Below are 24,732 nucleotides of genomic sequence, written 5' to 3' on the forward strand. Positions count from 1 at the left end.
AGGAGATAAGTTCAGGATCACTGCACAAAAAAGTATAATCTTTCATTTTCCATCAGGGAGATTAGTCTAACACCCTCCTAACACGTTTTAACTTTTGATGTGATGCATTAAGCTTTGGTATCAGATTTTAAAAAGCTTTTAGTCAGGATGACGATGGTGATAAGACATAATGATACGCGTCTGAGGTAAATCAGAATGATTTAAAAATCACAGCTTCCCACTCAGATTCTCTTCTACAATTCTTTATCTTTCCGACACTTTCTCATATGCATTCAGTCACACACACACACATACTTTCACAAAGGGGGATAGAGGCCTACCTAACACCTGAAAACCACTAATCAACAATGAGTCACCCAACACCTTATCAGATAGTCATTGTAGCGCCGCTCTTCAATCTTCTGTTTTTCACTTCAGCTCCCAGCACAACGCTGCCCGGGAGCAATTTCACTGATAAAACACCACGGGGGAGATGAGTATTAACAAAGGTGACTCATGCTTCTGCAACCTTCAAGGCAAATCATAATTCCATATTTCATCTGAAAGGATGTTTCACTAATTTTGTCCTTTTTAAATGCATGCTGTGAGCTGTCTTTGAAGTCTCCCCTCTGAAGCCTGTTTGTGTCGGTCATCTGCCACTGATCTCAGTCTGTGAGTGAGCTACTACAGCGGCTCTGCTGATAAACATGACTGGAGGAGTTCACTACGAGATGCTGAGCTGTCAGCGGCAGCCTGCAGTGATCGTGTGACTCTCGCAGCGGGTGACCGAACGCAGGGATTGGTTTGGGAGATTACCCGGGTCAGAAGTGTGTGGTTTGTTTTGATTTGTGAATTAATGAGTAAAAACCTGCATTAACCCTCGGGGAGCTGAACCCACAGTACACTGTCTGTTTACAGATTGACACTTTTTCTTATTAAAGCCACAACAACTGAACAAAAAAGCAAACCTCCAGTGAAATATATCCCTTGGTATAAAAATGATCACAGACCAGTCTGTGCTGTGTGCAGTTTTGATGTCCACCTACAGGACTGCTGAGTGTTCAAACCTCCAAAATTTAATAGAATATTTTTTTGCTTCCATTTGTCAGTGCCAAGTTAAAAAAAAAATGTGGAAGGAAGCCTAAATGGATAGTTTAAGCTTATAACAACTTGCATCTTACATACATACTTTTGTCCATGAAGCAAAAATGGTAATAACAACTAACGTGGAACAGTAAACTACAGCAATGTGATTGTCGTTTTCAGTAATGAGTAGAGGAAGGTAGTACTGCTTCCTCTCACTTGCTTCCAAACCAAGCGCTAGTCAGATTATACCACTTTTGTCCACAGGGGCCGCCAGAATCAACAACAAAGAAAAAATCCTTGTAGCTGCTTTAACTTTCCCAAAGTGATCATAACATACTCATAGAGTTAATATCTAAGATCTGGGTGAGAAGTCAGACAGGGCAAGAAACACGAGCAGTTCAACAATCAGGCAGGTTTTAAACAAACCACCAATGTTAGCAAACAGTAAAAACTGTTCAGACACTGTTTACAGACCAACTTTGACTTAAAATACTTGTAATGGTGGTGTGCATGCATTCCAATGCAGTGAGCATTAACTACCAACATTTTGTTTTCATTGTGTTCCCAGATCTCAGTAGCTGTAAGCTGTAATAAATCTAGATTATTCATTAAGTTCACCAGAGTTGATAATATGCCACACTGACCATATGGTTTCTGCTTCATGCAATCAATATCCCTCCACCCACTTTGCTATTGGATCCTTTCAGCTCATGGCAAAAAAAAAAACATATTACCATCTTAATTGACATTTAGCAGAGAGAGCTGCCAGATTACTCAGACAGAAGCAATCGAAAGAAAAAGCTATTTCCAGAGACAGATACTCCAATGTTATTTCACCAATAAACAGTGATGCAAAATGTCGATGGGCTGTCAATAATGTAAAGGCCAGTAATTAGTGCTGTGCAGGGGAGGCTTACTTGTACTTAGTTGACAATTATGGGCCAGAGCCCCATATGGATTTCTGCTTCATCATGGAAGAGTGGGGTTCTGCACCATGTTACAGCTCACAGTTTGTACCTGATTTAACAGCTTGAAACTTTGCAGGGGTTATTTCCCTGCCACTGCAACACTCCTGTTTAGTGTAATTATGCTCAGATATTTGCAAGAACATTAGCACACCTGCAACCCAGCCTAACCCGTGTTAACGGATGGAACATTTTAAACTGAGGCTTTGTGTAAAATGTAAGTGTGGAACCGTTTATGCTTTCTTAATCAGTGTTAGGTGTAGAGTTGATGGTGGTGTGGGGTGTGCGTCAATTATGCATGAAGGAGGGTACACTTCCATTGTTATCATTATAAAAATGATGAATTGTGAAGATTACACAGATGCAACATTAACATTCATTTAATTTTGTTTCTGGACATCCCTTTTTGTCTCCACCAACTCCTGAGGACAATGTGTCTCTTTTACAGTTAAATGCTCTGCTAGACTTCACCAGCTACTTGCTAAATGTTTCTGCCTGCTGTTTCATGCTGGGCAGGAAGAATACAGTGGCGTTTTAGAGATGTTTAACTGAAAACAGTCGTTACTGGTCAAACCAAATTAATGAGCTGAAAGATCCTAAAATGCTGAGGAGGAGCTGAGGGAATGAAATCTCATGTTGTCATGAGCAACCGCTTACCCTCATATGGTGTCATGTATTCCATTGATCAGTGATTATAGCTGCTTTGAAACTATTTTTTCAAATTCATTCTCTTACTTCCAAATAGATTAGCCTTATTTACATTCACCTTTCTTATAAAGTAGGCATTGTCAGTATTTCCTGAGATAAGGAGCTGCACACATTCAACATTTCAACAATTTGCCATTGGTATGTTAATTATCTGGTTTTTACACCGTGCATTGCATTTACTTTTCTTTTATACACTTACGGAACAAGCATATATTGACTTATTCTGAAAATATAATGTAATATATTAAAAATAACATTTTTAAATAATCCACATGCAGTCTATTTGACAATAAATACTAATATCTTGTCATTGTGCTTCAACAATTTATTACATATATAATGTGATGAATTGGTAATATATACTGATGTATTTGAAAATCTATTACCTAAAATACATTTTGCATATTACAAGATCATATATTTTCAGAAAATATATGGTAATATATTTAACAATATATGAAAAACAGCAATAATTATTTCATATTTCAAACATAAGCCTCTGTCAACTCTACATATCAATGTAAAATGTAATTAAAAGGTAAACAAAACGCTGTCTAATTAACACAAATAATGAAAAAAAACTAGAATGTTAATATATTAGAAGTGAAACATACTGTATGGAAAGTATATCTCCATTGCATGAGGGTATGTATATGATCAGTGTCTACTTTGTTCAGTTCATTTTGAATTTAAATGTGTATTTAGAAGTATTTCTTTTGAATTAAGTCATGTCCTTTGTATACAGTAGTCTTATATTTCTGAAGTCCTCTGTATAAGCTTATGGCCTCTTGACTTCTGGTGTCTGGTGTCTCTTTACATCCGTTAGTTACCTTTGTGATGGTTGTATAAGGGCAAATATTGAATATATGAATAGAAAGCTAACATTTTTGTTCTCCAGCTCTGGTGATAGCGATACAAACCTGACTAAAACTGCTTCAGGCAAGATTAAATTGTAGCATTATGTCCTACCAGATGAACAAGAGGATCATGGGAAACCTGGAATACAGTAACAGCATCAGCTCTGCTCAGTGTTGATAACTGTCATTAACTTCTAAGCATAATCTCCTCTCGCTTCCTATAAAATACCAATTAAACCTCTGTAGAGAATTTTACACTGGATGCTTTCAGCAGCAGCTGTAGCCCTGCGTGGTCATCACAGTCCTCTCGATACACAATCAGTACAATATCTTCAGATATTTAAGGTCACGTCAGATTCACATCCTGCAGCCTGCTGCTGACAGGACCCTGAGCTGTCCCAGGTGCCACTCTATATCCCCTGTTAGGCTTCATCTAATGAAGCTCATTGCCCAGCGTTGGGAAATACAGCCATTGAGTGCTGCTAAGCAACAGGCTCTCACGTTGTTCTCACTAAAATCACCTCCCCAGAGAAACTGACACCACTTGGCCTAGTGTGCCCTGCTGCCTCTCTGCCAGCAGACTTGTAACAGGGACGTGTTTCGCTGTAGTCAGAGGGTCATCTCAAACTGATGTCTCGGGTGGGTTTTTTTTTTTTTTTTTTTGCAAGACTGACTGCTGGGACTGACATGTGATGTCAGTCCCAGCAGGTCTGTGATTGTGTTGACCCACAGCAGCCGGGCGTCCTTCACTAATGGTCAGCTGGTCGCCTCTTGGCTCCACGCAACAGCTTGTGTCACATGGCCTCTGAAGGCTGAAGATGGGGAACAGAAGAGACTGTAGACTGGCTCTTCCACCTTATTTTTGTTCCGTAGGTTTCACGTCTGTTTTCATGGCAATTAATTCTGCAGCAGCTCAGCGTTTACAAAACACACTCAATGACATGAGACTAATAAGGCTTTGTATTTACATAAATCATCTTCTATATCATGTTTACTTGGCACAAACTGAACATCTGCATGCATAATGTTACAGCAATCTGAGCAGTCTCATGTTGCATATCATGCTTCATGATAATAACTCAGCTGCATGTTAAATTCCTTCCATTTACCATGAATTAATAATAGGAACGGTGACTGAAGGTGCTGTGAGAATTACAGCCCTCATCCTGCTGCTTTATTTGTTTCTTCCACCCTATGTAATTCTACTGTCACTGTGCTATCACGCTGTATTTGTTTTCCACCCTCTGGGGGTACCGCATTTAGTATCAGAGACACTACTCATGTATCAAAAAACGCTAGCGGACCACACACTGTGCACAAGCCGCCGACGCTGATTTCATGCTGCTGTTCCGCGGCAATAACTCATACAGGAGACCACACACTCCCACTCCTTCTGCAGATGGAATAAAGTGGTTGTGATAAGACCGTGTGGGAGTGCATTACAGTGCAGAGCTATACAGAGGGAAGATGATTGTCAGGGTCCAGCCAGAGAGAATTAACAGCAGGTGGTAGTGATGGAGCGGCACCGGTCATCTGCACTCTTACTGTACACACTGACAAAATTACATAAAACACGCTGGAGTTTCATGTGCAGGGTCTTTAAGGAGAGCAGAGTGTGTGACTGCAGGAGCACAGTGTACGTACAAAACAATAAGACAAGATGCAAATCCGTGTTGCGCCTGAGCTGCGAGGAGGAACACCGAGCACTTCGGCTGCCGGGTACTGTGTCATGCTGACTCACAGCCTGGGGCGGCCAGAGAGGATCAAAATGCAACCAGCAGCCAAAGGATGACGTGAGATAAATGTCAGAACTAGTGTTGCACTAACTGTTGCAGTGTCCACTCGATTCACAGACTGCTGTTAGATTCAGGTGATACAGTTCAAAGGTCTTGAGGAACACACCAGATATCCTCACAATGCAAGATAGTTAAAGGTCCAATATTATTAAGCTTAGATTCTTACTTTTATTTTGGTTGGCAACTAGAAAATGTTCACAAACTTAAATGTTCAAAAAACTCATTATTTTGCTCTTACTGTCCATTGCTGCAGCACCTCTATTCACTCCATCGTAGTGCTTGTCTCTTTAAGATCCCCCCTCTCAAAAAGCCCACTCTGCTCTGATTGGTCAGGTCTGAGCAGGCACTGCCCGCCATGTTTCCACATCATAAAAGACATGGAAGTCTCTCTTTCTACAATACAGGACCTTTAAAGGATGGTGACTGACTGGTGATTGACAAGAACAAACGCAACAATGCAGTATTCTTTCTCTCAATACATTTAGACTTCCCAACCAGGTCCATTTGTTGCTACTAAAGACTTTTAACAAAAGAATAGTTTGACATTTTCTCAAAATACACATATCCGTGTTGTTGCAGAGAGCTAGATGACATAACCGATCCCACTCTCATATCTCTCTATCTGGAGGGAGGGTGACAGCCTACCTCACTCCTCAGTTAACAAATGTACTTATATTTAACACATTTCATCCTGTTTTTTTCCATTTGTACATCTGAAAGGTAGAAATGACGATCCTTGGCTGAGTCCAGGGGCTCAGACATGTCTGTAATAACAGCAGGACAGGGAGGACCAAACGGTGATGAGGTTTTTTACAGCCAAAAAGTTGGGAAAATGACTTTGAAAGAGAGCTTTAGTGAATTGTATGGATACTGATGAATCCAAGTATATTTTCATGGGAGCTGTAGTGTTATGTAAGTTCACAAAGTAGTCACTGTTAACATCACAAAGGTTTCATCTTGAAAAGAAAGTGCTATAGCAGATGCCGATTTACCGTAGAATATGGAAAGAAACATTCAGGAACATGCTTCAGTTTTGCAGGATGATCACGTAAAGAAAGGCAGAATGAGAGACCGCATTGAATTACAGGTGCTAGGTGAACAGAGATATAGGGCTGCTCGATTATGGCAAAAATCATAATCACGATTATTTTGATTGATATTGTAATCACGATTATTAAAGACGATTATTCATTGATTTGAGAACAAGCATTTATTGAACTTTAAACTCTGGTATTTCTTTTAACACGATAAGTTTGAACTGAAAAATGCAAATAAATAAGAAAAATATATTAATAAAATGAATTAAATAATATGTAATGTAAAAATAAAAAACCATAGGTCCGTTGTGGTGGCAAAATATAATGCTGTTGACACTTCTCTTGCAACTTTTCCGCGACATTCGTCATAAAGGGCAGGCAGCGCAATTCTGCTGAAATGGTGACGTGATGGTAACACATACTACCGCTTGTCCATTGTGTTAATCAGTTTATTGAACCCCGGCTCGCTAACGGTGTTGATAGGGCACATGTCTTTGGCAATCATGTATGTGACGGCATCCGTTATTTCTTCATGCCTGCGGGAGCCGGGTGGATATGCCTATCTTGCACAATATCTTCGTTTGTTCCGAGTCAGACTCCTCGAAACCGAAGTGTTTCCACGCCACAGAATTCGCTTTATCTTTCTTCCCGACCAAAGGCTCCTTTCTGCCATCTTCTACCGTCTTCTTCTACACATTTTTTCCAAACACGCACCGGCGTGGCTGAAAGCGAAACTGTTCAGGCGGGGGCGGGGCGGAGCGGAGTGCACAGGTGGAGATGGAAGGGTTCGCTGCATTTACCACACAAGACACGGCGCGCGGCAGAATGATCGTTTTATTACGATTATCTTGTTTTCATGATCGAGGGAAGCCAAAATCGAAATCGAAATTGAAATTCAATTAATCGCCCAGCCCTACAGAGATATAGCATCATGACAACGACAGCCTCGCAGAGACTTCCCTGAGTTTCATTATCACCTTTATGTTGACTTGTGCTCTCTCTGCTCCCTGGCCTCCTCTACAGTGAAGAGTGGCAAGATTGGTGTTGATCTTGTAATTTAACTTCAGCAAGAATATTTCAAGAAATTTGTAAGTATTTCATGACAAAAGGGCACAAATATAAAGTTTGATGTTATACAAGGATCATGGTTATTATACTTTGTAAAAAAAAAAGATACTAAAAATACAGTTTTTGAAGTACAAAAGAACGTTAAAAAACAGAACCAGTTCATTTGTTGGGGACCATTTTCAGCCTTGGAGTAATATACAGGATATTTGGCTTGACTCGAAATAATAGCTGTGTTTAGTCCCAGTGCCAATGTTAACACCACTGCAACAAAGTCCAATGAGGCGAGGAAAACAAGCTTAGCCAGATTTATTTAAACCAGTATTTTATTATTTGGAGGTAAACTGAAAGTGACTGGAGCAAAAAGTTTGGTGATAGTATGCAATTATTGTAAACAGTGATGGATGTACACACAGTTTTTTGGTAGTAATTTTACCAATTTTCTTTCCAAATGAATCTGTCTGACCTGCAAGGTCTGTTTGTCTCGTCGTCCTGCTGCTGCTCGTGTTTCCTGCCCCTTCTGACTTCTCTGAGCATTCCCAGCAATTAACTTGTGAAATGCAAGGTTGTTTTAACCTTTGATAATGATGGCCTAGCTATTAAAATAACGTTCAAGTTGTTAAACTTCATATTAGCCTTAAGACCATGTAAATGCATACATATCAGAGTCCAGAATGTCTCTCTTGTAGACTAATGAGATAATAAAGTTTATCTCATCTCCATTAGGCTTCTCTCTTCATATATTAAATAACATTTTAGCTCAGCATGCATGTTATAAAATCTCATATCAATATTTCAATGAAACCACTGCATTAATATTTCTGTATAATTGATAAGCAGAGCCCTCTGCGGTGGTGTCCTTCATGATATTTTTATTTTCATGTCTGATACAGTATGAAACTGCCACATCAAGGTCTGGAGCTTTAGTGATTTAAAGTAATGACAGTCCAAACTGCTCTCTACCTGGACCACTTTTTCTATCAAATATGACATTTATATTGGCATTCAGTGCAGGTATGTTCTGCCAGGAAGGTAAAAGGTGTGCTTGTTTTATTAAGTCCAAAGTGCAGGAGTTCACGGTGCACATTTGTTAGAGTTGGTGCAGCAGGTGCATTGATAACCTATGTTGTTCTTGTATTTTGACATTTGCAACCAGAAGGAATTTCAACAAGGACAGAGAGATTTGAAAAGCCAGACATTAGAGCTGGTGCGGCCCTCAGAGATATGTAAAATAATGCTTGTTTTCCTTGAAATCCATCCCAACAAACCCTTTATTCATACGGGATTTCTCCCCTTATCCTCTTCTCTCCTGCCACCATCGACCTCCATTTCCTTCCTCAGCGTTCAGCCAACATGGTCCCTCTCGGCCAGCTGCTTAAGACGGACACCACCTGGACCAAGGCCCCCCCCCCCCCCCCCGACTACAAAGAGGCACCACGGTTCATCATGCTACAGCTCACCAGCCCCTCTCCTCACACGCACTGGCCCACTTGAGCCTGGAAGAGCCCACTGTGCTCGCCGCTCTTCTCTGTTTCATCTGCGCTTGAGTGGAACAGCCAGTCGACACCGCTTGAGTCCTCTAAGAAAGTCCGAGGGTGAGAGGAAGCCCTCTCGCTGTCCTGTGGGCATTTGAACACATTCATCTCTCTGTGATAGAGACTTCACTCTTCACACAGATGACAAGATGCTCAACAAATGCTGGTCACAAGCCAGTGACGTTGCTGTGATGGATAAAATCAGGCACGCTGCAGACAAATAGTGCCGACACCATCAGAGGAAAGCAGTAAGCACAGCGCAGAGAGGATAAATCAACTACAAGTTTTTACAAATTTTGATGTATTTCACCTGTTTATTTCGGATTACCTACGTTTCCCAGCTGCTGCTTCACCTCTGGTTGTAGCTCCCTGGATGATGCTTACCTCAGCCTCGGGCTACTTGCTGTTTCAAGGTAGATAGCTCTTCAAGATGACTGACAAGTATGAGCCAGGAATTAGAACAACTTGAGGGGAGCACAGCAGGATTTACAAATGCACATTCTGCCCAAAGGTAAAGATACAGTAGCTGTAAGGATGCTGTCTCCAGGTGAGTGTTAATGCCCATGTCTCTCCTACTCCACACTTCCTGTATGTAACAGAGGTGTTGTAATAAATGTGTTGCCTCCAGCCTGAGCTGAGGTAACCTTTGATGACATCACCAGGCTTTTTTTTTTTTTTTTTCAGAAGGCTCCCTTCAGAGCCACAGACGACATTATACTTTCTCACAGGCTGAGTCATACTTCTTATGATGAGTTAACCGACTTAAAATGGAAAGAGTTCCCCTTTAAGATGACGACAGCTGGACTTATTACAGTCCCTTATATCGCTCTTTCAGACAAATAGTAGCTCGCCTCATTTGTTTTTTAGGATGAAGCCACGGGGGCAAACTGTGCTGCAGCGAGGGACCTTGTGAGCACAGTTTACCCTCTGAGAAGTGAAAATAGACGAGCCGGCTCCACAGCCAACGCCTCCCACAGAGAGCATCAGCACCACAGGAACCCATTCCCATCGATCTGTGTGGGGACCTCCATCAAGCTCCCGGTAGGACACTCCAGCAAAGTGAAAATAATCTACTGGCTACAAAGTGCAACCAGGGTGGACGGCTGGAATCATTTGTCAATGAGCAGCAGTCAGACGATACATTAACAACTTCCCTGTTTTAAGAAGTGCGGCGAGTACAAATGCAGCCAGTGTTATAAGGAATGACTGCACGCTGCCAAGATGTTAATTTACTGCACAGATTTGAGCTTGCAAAAACTGGGGACATGGAAATAAAATCTCAAGTGAACATAACTACAACACTCCATTAATCATTGATAGATCTCACTGGATACATCCAGGTAATAAAACACGAGAGTGTAGGGCATAACAACAGAGGAATCCTCACCTATTCAGCAAATAGTCCCACTTGTTTTTAATCAATGTTCCTTCATTAAAGCACTAAATCAAACCGCTAAAAACTGCAAAACACTATCATTCAAAAATCCAAATGCAAATACTGAAGTAAACAAATAAGTCTCTCAGTGAAAGCCCTTTAATACTGAAACACACTCACACAGTTCATATTCATCAACCACTCTGAGCTTATGACTGGTTAAACGTTTCAGATTAATTGGAAGAGAAGTAATTAGGACAATGCTCTTACATAGGTTGTGCGTTAAATAATGAGTTTGGTGTTTAGCTGCTTCACCCTGATCATCAACAGCTATTTAATGTAATGGCACAGGAGATTTGGCCTTATGAGAGAAATGCTGTCTGTTATACAATTTAAACTTTTGGGACTTCTCACCAAATCTCTTTACATGTGGATATGGATGTTATCTCACAACTTGCAAATCTCTCCATGGCAACGTCAGTGCATGCAAGTGCAGTGGCCGGTGCCTCCCTCAAATTTGGCGTTTTTTGTTTTTTTAACTGTTATTTTTTTCAGCTTTGTTGCTGAAACATTGAAGAAAAGAAGAAAGTGTGTATTATGGATTAAGAGCGATCACTGCTCACGGCCTCTTTCGACCATCCAACCTAACAAACCAGACCACCCGAAGGAGGAGAGGAGAGATCCAGGATAAGAGTCATGTTAATCCAGCTTGGATTTAAGGCTGCTCCTGGCTAATGTCTGGTTGCAGGAAAATGAAATGAATAAACTGGGAGACTGTTGTGTTCACATCTTTACAGAGACCTGTCTCCACCACAACATCCAGGATCAAGACGACTCTGTGTTGTAAAATGACCTTGACCCTTTGAAATGAAGTAACCTTTAGGGTTTTCATGGCCCTGTGAGGTTATTTCACATTTTCTGGAGCTAGCATAAGCACTACTATTAAGATTCATGTACATATAGCCAGGTTTCCATCCAAACAAAGCGCACATTTTAACAGACTATTTTGAAAGAAAATGTGAATAATTGTTTTCTTGCATCTGCTATCGTTATAATGGGTTCATTGAAATAAGCAGTGGATGGCACCAATTTTCCAGGCATATGCAATTATCTCATTGTGTAAGAAGAAGGTACAACAAGGTGATGTAATTAAATGCATGCCAGTCAAAGAGTCAGGGCAGTGTCATGTGGCATTTCTGTTTGTGTCTGTTGTATTTATTTGATGAACATTACAGTCTTCTTCACTCAAAACAAGTCAGATGTTTTAGTCCGCTGCTAATTTTCCTCCCGTCTTACTAGCTGCAGCTTCAGTGGATGTTTAAAGGCGAGACATTATGCTCATTTTCAGGTTCAAAATTTTATTTTGGGTTACTACTAGAATAGGTTTACATGCTTTAATGCTCAAAAACACAGCAGTCTTTTCATACTGTCCAGTGCTGGAGCACTGTATTCCCCCTCTGTCCTAAATGCCCTGTTTTAGGTCCTGTCTCTTTAAGGCCCCCCCCCTCCCAAATACCCACTCTGCTCTGATTGGTCAGCTCACACATGCCTCAGCAGCATTGCTAACAACAATGGAGCAGCTGTGCTAAATAAACTCTCATGTGCCAAACTAGCCGCTAGGCATAAATTATGCAAATGTCTGGCACGGTGATGTCAAGAAGTCACAGACTTGAAGGCAGGACTACTGACGAGGCATTTCAGGAGCAGTATTTTCTGTGGGAGAGAGGAGCTAATAAATAACATAAGTTTCTACTATTGGAGGATGGATTGCAACAAGAAGAGTCTACCACACAATCAAATTTCAGTGATTCTGTCCAACTTGTCGAGGTAGTTTACTTAAATAAAAATATCAACGTCATGGTGGTGCTGGAGGAAAAGTCAGGGGATCACAAAAAGTCAGCATGATTCATCCATGAAAATCTGTCCAAAGTTTCATCTCAGTCTATTATAGTCGCAGAGATATTCCTGTATGGATCAAAGCGGTGAACAGACTGACAGACTGACATCGCCCCTGAGCCACACAGCTGAAAAGACAGGCTCAAACCACAAAAACACATTATTCTGACTACCTACAGCAGCATGTGAAAAGTTTTGCTTCAATAAATTGAGGTGAATGGAATTTTAGATGTTCTGCTTACTTCCCTGTGAACACTTTGTTCACAGACCAGCCACAAACCAATACAAATAATAATAATAAAAAAACAGTTCTGTAGAGTAAAGAGGGCACAAGTTGTTTTTCTGTTTGTTTTTCTTTTTTAGGTTTTCAATTCTGTGAGCACTCCAAACACAATTCTATTCACCTCTACTGTACTAGTGTGAAGGCATGAATCTCAGAAACAGATACCTCAAAACTACCTGCCTTGCTTGTGCTTCTAGAGGTAAGTTAGTTTTTTGTTATTTTGGTCAACTAATCCCTAAAGAATAACCATATGTTGGACATAAATGCCTGGAGGCTAATCATGTCTCACAAACAAGACTGATAATGATGTAATGGTGCACTGTAACAGAACAAATTGCTGAGCTCACTCAGAAATGTGCTTTCTGTAAAGAATTGCTCCTTTTTTTTTTTTGCAAAAGATTGCCAAAAACAACATGGAATCTGTGGAAAAAGACCATCATTAACACGTTTTCATTTTATTCCGAAGCTCTTTTCCTGCCATTACAGCGTGAACACCATGAGAAACATGACATAAGCCGTTAATCCTTATATAAACACCTGTTATGAAACTCAGCGTCATGCATTATGAATGAGCAAATCAACTTGGTTTAAAATATGCTCGATCATTTTATTGACTGATGCTTGAGAAAGGAAGTCCTGTGTCATTGATGTATTGGAGATTTACATAATCCATAGAAGTAATGGGAAACCTGAGCAAGGGAGTAGGTTTGATTTTGAGATTGGTGGGGACACAAAAGTGCTCCAAGGCAGCACTCCTGAAAGTTGACGTTTTTTTGCATTAGCAATCATAATTTCACGTCATGCATGACGTGAAATTATGATTGCTAATGCAAACACATACACACTAGTAATACATGCCTCTTAGAACACCAGACTTGATATAAAGCTCTGATTTTAAAGCCACATGGGTGAAGCATTGCTATTCAGATCATCATCACACTAACATTTGTCACAGTGCTGAATCTCATGACTAACATATCCATCATTATTCACCTGTGAATTTCCAGCCTCTCTTTCAGCTTCTCCTCCTCCATCTCCTCCTGCCTCTCTTCCTTCATCTGCTCCTGCCTCTCCTTCTCTACCTCCTCCTGCCTCTCTTCCTCTACCTTCTCTGGCTTCTCCTCCTCCATCTCCTCCTGCCTCTCTTCCTTCATCTGCTCCAGCCTCTCCTTCTCTACCTCCTCCTGCCTCTCTTCCTCTACCTTCTCTGGCCTCTCCTCCTCCATCTCCTCCAGCCTCTCTGCTGTCTGTCACCTTACAAAAATATGTTGATGCATGACATGAACAGATACATTAGGGATACAATGATCATAGAGCTTGATGGTACAGTTATTGCCTGAGCAAAAAAGGCTTTTACTAAATATTAAGATTACTTAATATTAATTAATTATATTTTATAATTATAAAATCCCATGATCATCTAGAATCTGAGGTTTTATTGTATTTCCACCACAAATTTTCTTTATTTGTGTTTTTAAACCGTTGCTCTCTTCTACACAAATACGTGAAAATAAGAATTAAAAAGAAATTAAAAAAAGTGTATCTCTTTGGCATTAAATATTCTCTTTTATTCAATATCTGTATTGTTGAGCCTCTACCTATACACCCTTGAAGTAACTTACACTTTGACTCCTAAAGAAGTCTCTTATATCCAGTTTTCTTTTCTTTGACATCCTTCAAATCCTATACGGCACACACGCACACACACACGTACACGCGCGCAAACAGACACAAACACAAATGTAAATGACGCCACTGATATTAAAATCCATCTAGCTGACGTGACCCAGGAAGAACAAATGCCGAACATGTTGACAACTTACACTCGCAGTTGCAGATAACATGCACTGCCTCTCGTCCGGTCCAACTAGCAGGTTGCAGGTAGTTTTTACAAGCAGAAGGAGTGACAGTGGGGACAGCCAATCACATGTAAGTTAGCAAGAAACCGGCAGCCGATCAAGGAGCGGTATAGGTTAGAGGCAGGACTTCTAGCAGAGACCCTTGAACCTGAGGTATTACAGCCCCAATGTCATCAAGAAATTCAGATGAGTAGGCGGGCTTATTGACCCTTGTCTTGGTCGTGCTTTTTGATGCTCAAATGAGAGCGTGAACAAATGGCACCAGGAGAGCTCGAGAACCAACAAGTACCTCTCTTTGGGAATGGAAGAACTCTGCTGTCTGCCAGGAAAAGCAATCTTTAGTAACATTGTATAGCCAGCTCTCAAATCAGTGCTCATCGAGACGCTACACAGATGGACAATCTGCATGTTTTCCCTTAAACTTAGCTACCCATGTTCACACGCTTAAACACACAGCAATCAATGTCCACATGCTTCACATCTGTAGGACTCCACCAACAACCCCTGTCAAGATTACAGTGTGTATTATCAGCCGGAGGATGACAGCTGAGCGCAGGCAAAGTGCAGATTTTAGAGCGTTTGGTCTGTGTGGAGTATCTGACAAATCATAGAGCATGAATGTGGTATGGAAATGGCACCTTATATACTACTACTGTATGTGCTATATTATGTCCTTGCTTGATTCAAATATGCAAATATTATATTATACAAATATACAATGTTTTATGCAAATATTATAATATTCAAAATATTTCTTGCAGCGCATCTAATTCATATGTAAAATGCTTTTCGGTGCCGTGGAACCAGTTTGGTTTTAACCAGATGTGTCTTGGAGTGGAAGTTAAACACCTGTCATATGCAAATTGATGAATAAATGCAGAGAGCACAAACAGAAAATAATGGTTGAAGTTTGAGTTACCAACTGGAAGTTAGAGCTTACACACCTTTTTGTCAACCACTATATCATCTATAAATAGCCTTACACAAACTGGCATGGTTTGTGCCAACACGGTCTTACTACCAACTCGTCAAACTCGGCCGCTCGGTCAGTGGCCTTAAGCTTGAAACTATGAAACATTACCAGAAACTATGAAACGTCATAAGAAACTTTAGACAAAATAAAGCATGCTAACAAATGGTCTGCACTGTATGACATTTTGGTTGGGTTGGCATGAACAAGTATTTGGTAAGGGTCAGGAAAAGATCATACTTTGGGTTAAAATACCTACCGTAAGTGACGTAACTTATGTCACTTAATGTACAACAACACTTCATGCTTCTTGGTCACAAACGAGACACAACCCAGTCTCCGGAGGTAACGTCATGTAAGTAATGCACCCACCCACCCCCTGATTGAGACTGTCTTGGTCCTTATGCTACTGCACTAGAGGGGCACTTCAACAAGTGACACTAGAAGGGTACTTAGAGCTTCAAACTTTGGCGACCCAGGACAGGAAGGCTCTACAGCAGGTGATTAAAACTGCCCAGAACATCATTGGAAACCATCTACTGAGCATCAGTGATATTGCTGCATATCTGTATATCTGCTGCAGTCTGCCAAGAGATACCGAAGTATCCACTGCCGTACCACCAGACTACAGAACAGCTTCTTTCCTCAGGCTGTGAGACTCCTCAACAAATTTTTTTTTTTCCTTAGTAGTATAAAGGGACTACAACTTACATTTTGTTGCACAACCCTGTTTTGTAAAATTATAGTTAAATAAACCCTTGAACTTTATTTGCTTTAAAGTCTTCTTTTCAGTGGGTTGATTCATAATGCACTCTCCTCATCGTGGCATGTAGACTGGATATAATGTGTGAGTGCAAGTGGAGAAATCCTGCAGAGAGACGTGCTGTACTGTAAGTGGCAGTCACTGCACAGCGTAATGGAAACTCTGACTGGCACAACAGGTCCAACAAAGACACGGCATCTGAGTCATCTTCACAAAGCAGTCTGATCAGAGAGGACAGGTGATTAATTGATCTGTGAGGATGTTACACACTTGTGTGGCAATAGAAAGCAAAAGGATCTGACGCTACTATTGTGTAAATAATCATTCACTGACTCATGTGAATGTATTTATTTAGTGTGAAAACAGTGTTTTATCACCGATGTGTAACCAAGTATTAGATTAAAGCTGCACTTATGAATATTTTTGTCAACAATGGATCAGATAACTGTGTGGAACCTGAAAGGCTTCACTCATCGTGAAAACTGCACAGATGATTATCATCCAACTCTGCAGCTATGTGAGTGTTTTTGAGCATTTTAGCTCATTGTTTTGGTCCACAAGCCCACAAACTCTGCTCTCATCGTCATTTCCAGCAGGTTAAGTTACTTTGAGCAACAAAAAAAAGTTCTGATAGACAAACTGTGTGCATGTACCTGCCTAACTGCAAATGGCAGACAGATAGTTAGTAACAAAGTTAGCATGGTAGCCAAGCTTTTAAAAAAGTTAAACTGATGCATGTATATATTTTTAATCAACAGAACTAAAATCAGAGTCAATATTGGACCTAGATTTGCCAGGTAGTCGGGAACAAATCCAAATAAATGCTAATCTTTATAGAAGGAGGTGCTGCAGGAACGAGTCCTTAACCTGGAAAAAAGTAAGGTTCTCTTAAGGTTCTCTTGACAAGTCAATGGGTTTTTGGTGCTGACACAAGCTAAAGAGATTTTCACGATTTGTCCTACAACATAAAATATGTCGGTAAATGCTCCACTCTTGAATTTTGGTAGCTAACAAGAGGATAAATGAGACACACGGAAACTATCCTTGCTCAAAGTTTCCAACCAAGATTGATCAATTTATAGTAAAGTGTGTATAGTATAGTTTAGTCGGAAGCTTAGTAGTCATATGTACCCAATGTTATCTTTTCACTTCTGGCGATCGCATTTACACATCAAAATCATATCAGTGGTGTCCATTTGCTGAACAAAACTTCTACAAAAAATCCATTAATACAGTTTAATGTGGCCTTAAAGTACTCAGATTACATTTTTATATTAGTAGAATCTTCATTAATACATGTACATTATTTTTAATTTCAGTAAATGTTTAAACCTGAATGCAACTGTTACTTGTTTGTCACTTTGTTCCGTACTCATTATCATTATCAGGAATTTGTAATCAAATACAAAAAAGTGAAAAGGCTCATTACTGTGGCGTCTCTGCACTGTCCTTCTCTGAGCTCGCCTGTCAATCAAAGCCTTCAGTATTCTGACAGCTTCTGTGATTTTCTCTTCTTTTAATTAGCGCCCTTTTCTTTTTCTGTTCAGATTGTTACTGCTATGCTAATATGTAGCTCTGTCATAATTTGCTCAATGACAGTGGGGATGTATGCTATCTGTTTGCCATTACATTTGTGTGTCTATTATTAAAAATTACATATTGGTCAGTTTTAACATTAATGAGCAAAGTGACGGATGTTCCAGATGCAACAGCCTGTAAAATCAGCAATTATTTTAATACTCTGGAAACATTTTTCATTTGATTTTTGTCTGTAGCTTATTGTCTTCTTCATTAAAAAGTAATTATGTTTTTGTCTGCCATTTAATGTTGCCTTAAAGAGCCGCTCACCGTGATTAAACGTCATCAGTCTGGGGTTGCAGGAAGAGTTTTCCTAACGTTTGGAGTTATTTTTCAAAAATCTCACTGGTCTCAGTCTTCAAAACTCCAATATCAACCATACCCGAAACCGCCTATCTACTGTATATACACATGTTGATATTTGCAGACATTTAGCAGCGATGACTTTCACCTTTTAAAGCTGTCTGTAGTCTCCCGGCAACATGAGCGACTCAACACTGTGAGACAGTGAGGTATATGAACGCACCGCTGCATGCTGTTGGTGCTTTTCTCCTTCCGAGCACAGTTGAGAACACCTTGCATTCACCACATGCTGTCATCACCAAGTGTCACATTGGGTTCAATTAGTCACACGAATAAATGGCGTCAACCTGCAGGGTCAGCCTGGATGGAGGGGTGCTGGGGAGGATCTGATCAGGCTGACCGACATGGAGCCCCTCAAGACAGCTGGTGTGACATGTGCTAACAGTATCACAGCTGGGCTCCAGTCGCAGAAATTTTTTTTTTGCTCACACAGTTTATGTAGGCATGATGATAATGATGATGAGCATATGAGCACGGATTACCACCAAGTTCCCTAAAACTGCAGATTTTACTGTGTATAGCCTATTATCAATTATTGTCAGTTGAGGCCTCCAGCGTAGATTAGAGATTTTTTAATCCTCCAAGAGTGTGTGTGTGTGTGTGTGTGTGTGCGCGCGCGTATGTGTGTGTGACACATCAGATACTCAATTAAAGTGCAGGCCTGAGATTCAGACTTTTTTAAATACTGCAACTATTTCCATAACTACTGCTGCTGACACTACAACTACTGCTGTTACTGCTGTTACTGCCACTACTACATCTACCATTATATTTTTAATCACATTAGGATTACACTGTATCGGCCTGACACACATTCAAAGATACAAATTTTTATACAACTTACTACTGCTGCTGCAGGTGCCGCTATTATGACTGTAAGAAAGAGTCTCAGTCATTCTTTGATATGTTGAATTTCTACAGGAATAATTTGTGTTATTATGCAATATTAATACCTCCGATGAAGCTGTTATTCAAATTCAAATAATACATTTTCAAACTTTCTTGTCAAAACCAACTGTACTGAACTGTACTGAACAACTGTAACTGTCAGACTGTAAATGCTCATTAGACCAAACTGAAACCAAGCCATGTAGTGTTTTCCACTTATCAAAGGTGCTTATTATGGTGCTGTTAGTTTTCTTCTAGTTATTGAGGTAATGAGGCAGATTCAAAAATAATTGTAACGTGAGTGATAAAAAATATATATGTACAGACTGTGTGAGCTGTGTGATTTGTACAAAGTGAGTGCCATTTGTTTCTTCTTTATTATACAGTTTTCCATAAATTGGCTCAAGGGACCTTGAAATATCAGATATTATTTTAATACAGACACATTTTCTAACTTTATCTTGAAGCCTGAAAAATATACAGGATTGTCCTGTTTGATTGAAATTGTTCTGCATAATAAATATGCAGTGCCTGTTTTATTAGTGATTTATTTTTGTTGTGTTGTTGACATGTAGGTACATCTACTGTGATTTGTACTGCCACTAGTACTAATTTGCTGCTAATATTACCACTACTGCTATCACTACTATTGCTAATACTGCCTGTATTGCAACTATAACTAAAACACCAACACCTTATCTTCATGATTCAGTGGGTCGGACATCATCCACCACCCACAGACAAAAGCATTACCTCTGTTACCCCTGTTGCAGTTACCTCTGTACCCTTCTCTTTCTCAGCTTCTCAAAAGTGGTTGCTTTTTAATGTATCTAGGGTTTTGACAAATTTAGGGAAAATGGATGTTCATGCTATACACCTCGGTCATGGAATAACTTGCAAAGAGATCTGAAATTCGACACATTTATATCTATTGATGAATATAAGGGCATCATTAGGAAAGGGGTGAAAAGGGCATTTTGTTGTTTTTCTTAAAAGGCCACTATGTTTGAATACCTGTACTCCTATTTTATTGTGGTTGTCTGTATATCATGTTTTATATATTGCATTTTATTATGTTGTGATGTTGTACAGCTGCTACCTTGGACAGGCCTCTCTTGTAAAAGAGATCTTGATCTCAGTGGGACTTCCTGGTTCCTTTTGCTACCACTACTATTACTATTACTAAGCAACAATATGTAATCTTCTGTAAAAAGAAAAAAAAAAGATGTTCTGTCAATTGTTGAGACTCGTTCCCAAAGATGTCAAGCACTGACGCTTTGGTCTGGTGGCTCTGCTCCAACACCACCCCACAGCATCAGTATGTGTCTTTCTCCAGAACTGCTTTAAAGGTAACATAGTGTTGCTTTAGGTTATAAATGCTGTTACTACTGTTTCTACAAGGGTATTTATTACTGCCGCCACTAATATCACCACTACTTCTATTGCAGCTCTGACTAAACAACTGCAACATCCCTGATCAGATGAGTCCAGCAGAACTGATATCAGACGTTAAATGTGAAATGGAAATAAAAGACCATTTTATACTTTTACTCCTTATTCTTCTACACTGCATCATTTACTTTCCCTTAACATCGTTATCGCACGCTGCTTTTTTCTTGTCTTAGCTATGAAGGTTTTATTTTGTGTAAATAAGATTTTCTTTTATTTATTTAGAATAATAATGACGATGGAAAATAACGCAGTGCGGGGAAGATAATAAAGAAGACTTGATGTGAGGAAGAACAGATGAGCTGGTTGTGTAACCAACAATTCTACATGTATATGATTCTGTATGCACAGATGGGATGGCTGTTTTGAGGATGGTGGGGGAGAGAGAGAGCAACCTCTCATGATCTGTATAAAGCATCTCCATTTGTTTTGTTTCTCCACTGAGTTATTGAGCTTTTACCTCCAATTTCCCACCTGTCTAACAATGTATATATGTTATACCCAGTTAATTATAATGATGGAGAGTTCTATGATATAATTAGAAAAAATAAAGTCCAGCTCTTCATTTATTCAGTGAACAGATGATCAGTGTGTATGGCTCTGTGTGCACATGATTTACAGGACTGTATTGTTACATTCCTTCAGGGCTGTTTGGTCTTTCTTGTGATTTATCCCGCTGTAAACTTACACATCCAGCGCTGAGCTCGAGCATGTGGCAACACATATCTTAATAGACATCTTTGTACCATTTTTACTTTCCCACATGATGACACTAAATTTAATTAGTTTCCACAAACAGCTCATAGTTGACACAGTGCACATTGTCTCCTTATCTTCACAGCAGAGTTTCATTCATTGCACAAAGCTTCTTTCAATTCTTTCACTTTTTCCGGGCGGTATAATTATTAGAAAATCTATTGATACTGCACCGAAGAATAAATCTAGTTTGGTTATTTCTCGGAGGAAGGTTTCATTCTGAGGAGTTAACAGGTGAGAGTAAGAGGTGATGAAGCTCATACCGTCGGCTGAACGGTATATTTGAGTACGCTCCTCCAATCATTGTGCGAGCTCATCAAATCAAAGCTCCACCGCCTAAAGACATGGATGGCTGGGTCAAACACCGCCCGCAAATATTTCTTAGCTTTAGATTTAACCTGCTCAGAGTGCCAGATAAAATGGGTCTGCCTTATGAAGTCTGGATAGTCGAGCAAATCACCAAAAAGATATCAAAGTGACATCAAGACACTTTCCTGTGATTGTCTTAACGTCATGGTCCGAGGCATCCAGAGAATTCCATCTGTCCCAATCTGCAGTGATTTCACTGTGAGTACTGAACATAGTGCACCCAATGACCGCTTTGTACAGTCTTCACTCCTCTTTTCTCTGTAAAAAGTTCCTTGATTTTTATAGAAAGTTACTTCTGTTTTTTTAGGAGGCTGAAATTTAAAAATACTGCTGGCCTTTGCCCCACTGAGGTCTCTCTAATATTGAACAATGTGGTTAAAGTAGAAGTCTGGTGACATTCTGTACTTCTGTTATTGTCATCAGATCTCATGAAAAGTCCAAAACCAAAAGTGTGTCCACTCGTCTTTCAGTACCTTCCTTCTTCTCCGGCCTGTGTTTTCCTCTCAGCCCCCACTGACGTAAAGTAACTGCATTTACTCAAGTACATTTCTGAGGTATCGGTATTTGACTATTTCAATTTTCTGCCACTTTTATACTTCCGCTCCACTACATTGTGAAGGCAAACTTTGTTTCTTTTTATATTTACATCTACATTTATTTCATAACTTTAGTTACTAGTTACTTTGCAGATTTCATTCTGCATCACAGCCAAAGTAGCACATTTTCACATTGGTTTAATTTTTCCGCAATCAGATTGAAAAATATATACGTTCTGATAATTAGCCAGGCTGATAATCTGTCAGCCCCTGGAGTACAGTATATACACACACACATGTAAATGTGTATAATGATACTTAACAGTGTAATATTCTAACATGATATTTTTACTTTTACTCAAGTAAGACTTTTAGGTACTTTTTCAAACACTGTCAGCCCATTTATTCCCACTGAAGACGTAAATCTTGAAAAAAGGCTCACAGACGTATAGTTTCTTTTTCAAAATACACAAAATGAGACTGAATGACTCTCTGTACTGTGCATTTGTCTGGGACTATATTCAGCTGTGGATTTATACACATTTGGTGCTCTATAGACACGACAGAAGTCTGTATATACTGTAGGATTTAATCACAAGAAAGTACAACGTTTAAGGTCATGAAGTCAAACCCAGTGCAACAGTGTGGCAGTGTGACAGTATGGTCTGTTCGTGGGGTTTTATGAAAACGAAAGTGTGGAATATCACTATCCTAATACATGAGATCAGACAGGTTTTTTTGATTGTCAGTGGAAGAAAGGTAAGAGGTAAGTATTTTTTATTAGACTGGTTCCATATGAGAATATGTCATACGAAGGCAAAATGTCATATACGGACTGATTAAAATGAGGTTCAGTCCAGTGCACTGTGTTCTCCTGTTGTTTCACAGGATTCACAAGTCTGCAAATGTGTAAAAACAAGCCTCTCAGATTCTCATTTTGTGAGTTTCTAATGATGATTTGCCTTAATTCATTCACTTAGACAGTAATATGTGTGTAATTATAACACAATATGCTGCTATCATCACCACACAGCTCCAGTGAAGGTTTACAAACCATAGTATCACATAACCCGGGCTGCAGCTGCAACGATTATTTTCATTATCGATAAGCCAGCTGATTATTTTCTCGATTCGTTGTTTTGTCTATTAAAAAATGTGAAAAATGTTTTGTCTTCAAATAGCTTCTTTCATCTAACCACCAGTCCAAAACCCAAACACTCTTCATTTACTGTCATAAAAGACAAAGAAAAGCAGCAAATCCTCACATTTTAAGAGCTGCAGAATAGTTGGCATCATCATTTTTTTTTTTAATTGATGTATCAACTAAACATTGCAGCTCTATATACCTCACACTGTTTTTCAGCGTTGTGTCGTCAGTGTTTGTGAGGTGTGTTTGTGTTTATAACAGCAGTGTAATTTGGATCCACAGAGCAGTGAAATGTATTCTTTTTTGCAATCAGCAAGAAAAATCACTTGTTCTGCCAGACTTGTTATCTCATCCCTTTTCTTTATTGCAGTCTGCTACTACTCCTAAAATAAATGCAGTCACTGTCTTGAAATAATTTCCTTTCCTTCAGTCTAAACAACTGTGGGCCTAAAGTCTCTTCTTTATCCACAAGGATATGCATGAAAAAAAAAATGAGGCAGTCAAACAGGAGACATATCTGTCCATTTCAGCAGGCAGACTCTGGATGTCCCCTGAACTGTTCCTACTACTGTTAAGAGTATGATAGTGCATAAAAGCGGCCTGTTTCCTACAGAGCAGCCTGCAGTAAATGTAACCACTTCACACAACATGAATATTACAATGGCTCTCGTCGCTGTAGCCTAGAAACAACAGTGGATCCACCTTCGCCGCTCGGTGCAGTCGCCCCTTTTAAGTGTTGCCTGGCAAACTGGAGGACAGGCCTGGTGCATTAGTCCCCCCCAGCTAAAAGTCCTCATCTTGAATAACACTATGTGACTCCCATAATGGAGCCAGCGGCTCAGTGTGACCTCTGAGCAGAGGGAAGTTAATTTCAAACATTGCGCGCGCACGCCACGCAATCTGAGCTCGTGATTGAAAGGTTTGCAGTTTCAACTTTGTGTTTTTTTGGTGCTGGTGCAGCGCACATTTGGACTAATTCAATTAACTCCCGACTCGTTTCTCGTCGCCGTGGTGGTGATTAAAACGCAGGGAGAGAAAAGTGGTTTGATTGTGGAGCGTAAACACGGAGAAACTCAGCGGACTCCCTCCTCCTCCTCCTCGTCCTCCTCCTCCTTCACAGCTTGGAATACATCTTCATGACGAAAATGCATCATCATAAGTAGCGTCAAACTGATGTAATCTGTTTCCCCTTAGAGGGGAGGGGGGGTCACATCGGATACATGATATTATGAAACTGAGAGAGCTTGAGCCAGACCTCATGCTTTTACTCATCTGTTCTTGTAGTAAAGCAGGTCTTTGAACGCCACACACTTTGTTTGAGGTGAAAATGATAATATGATGAGAGTAAACGTTAGAATCCTGTATTTAAATATCAAAAAGTGCACCAGGATCAGGAGGAGCGGCGTCACAGTTCAGTCTCTGAACTCTTGGTCCTGCGTGAGGAGCTGTCCGTTCAGCACCGCCCGCACCGC

The 24,732-nt window shown here is 40.0% G+C and overlaps 1 protein-coding gene across 1 annotated transcript in view; it reads right to left on the bottom strand.

Annotated features, from left to right (window-relative positions):
* The window catches only part of kcnk9 (potassium channel, subfamily K, member 9), a 46,157-nt gene that overhangs the window by 20,283 nt on the left and 1,142 nt on the right, over positions 1–24,732 (bottom strand). The gene's annotated exons all lie outside the window — the stretch shown is intronic.

This window comes from Pagrus major, chromosome 3 (genome assembly GCF_040436345.1).
Source record: "Pagrus major chromosome 3, Pma_NU_1.0".
In the NCBI taxonomy this organism is placed as follows: domain Eukaryota; kingdom Metazoa; phylum Chordata; class Actinopteri; order Spariformes; family Sparidae; genus Pagrus; species Pagrus major.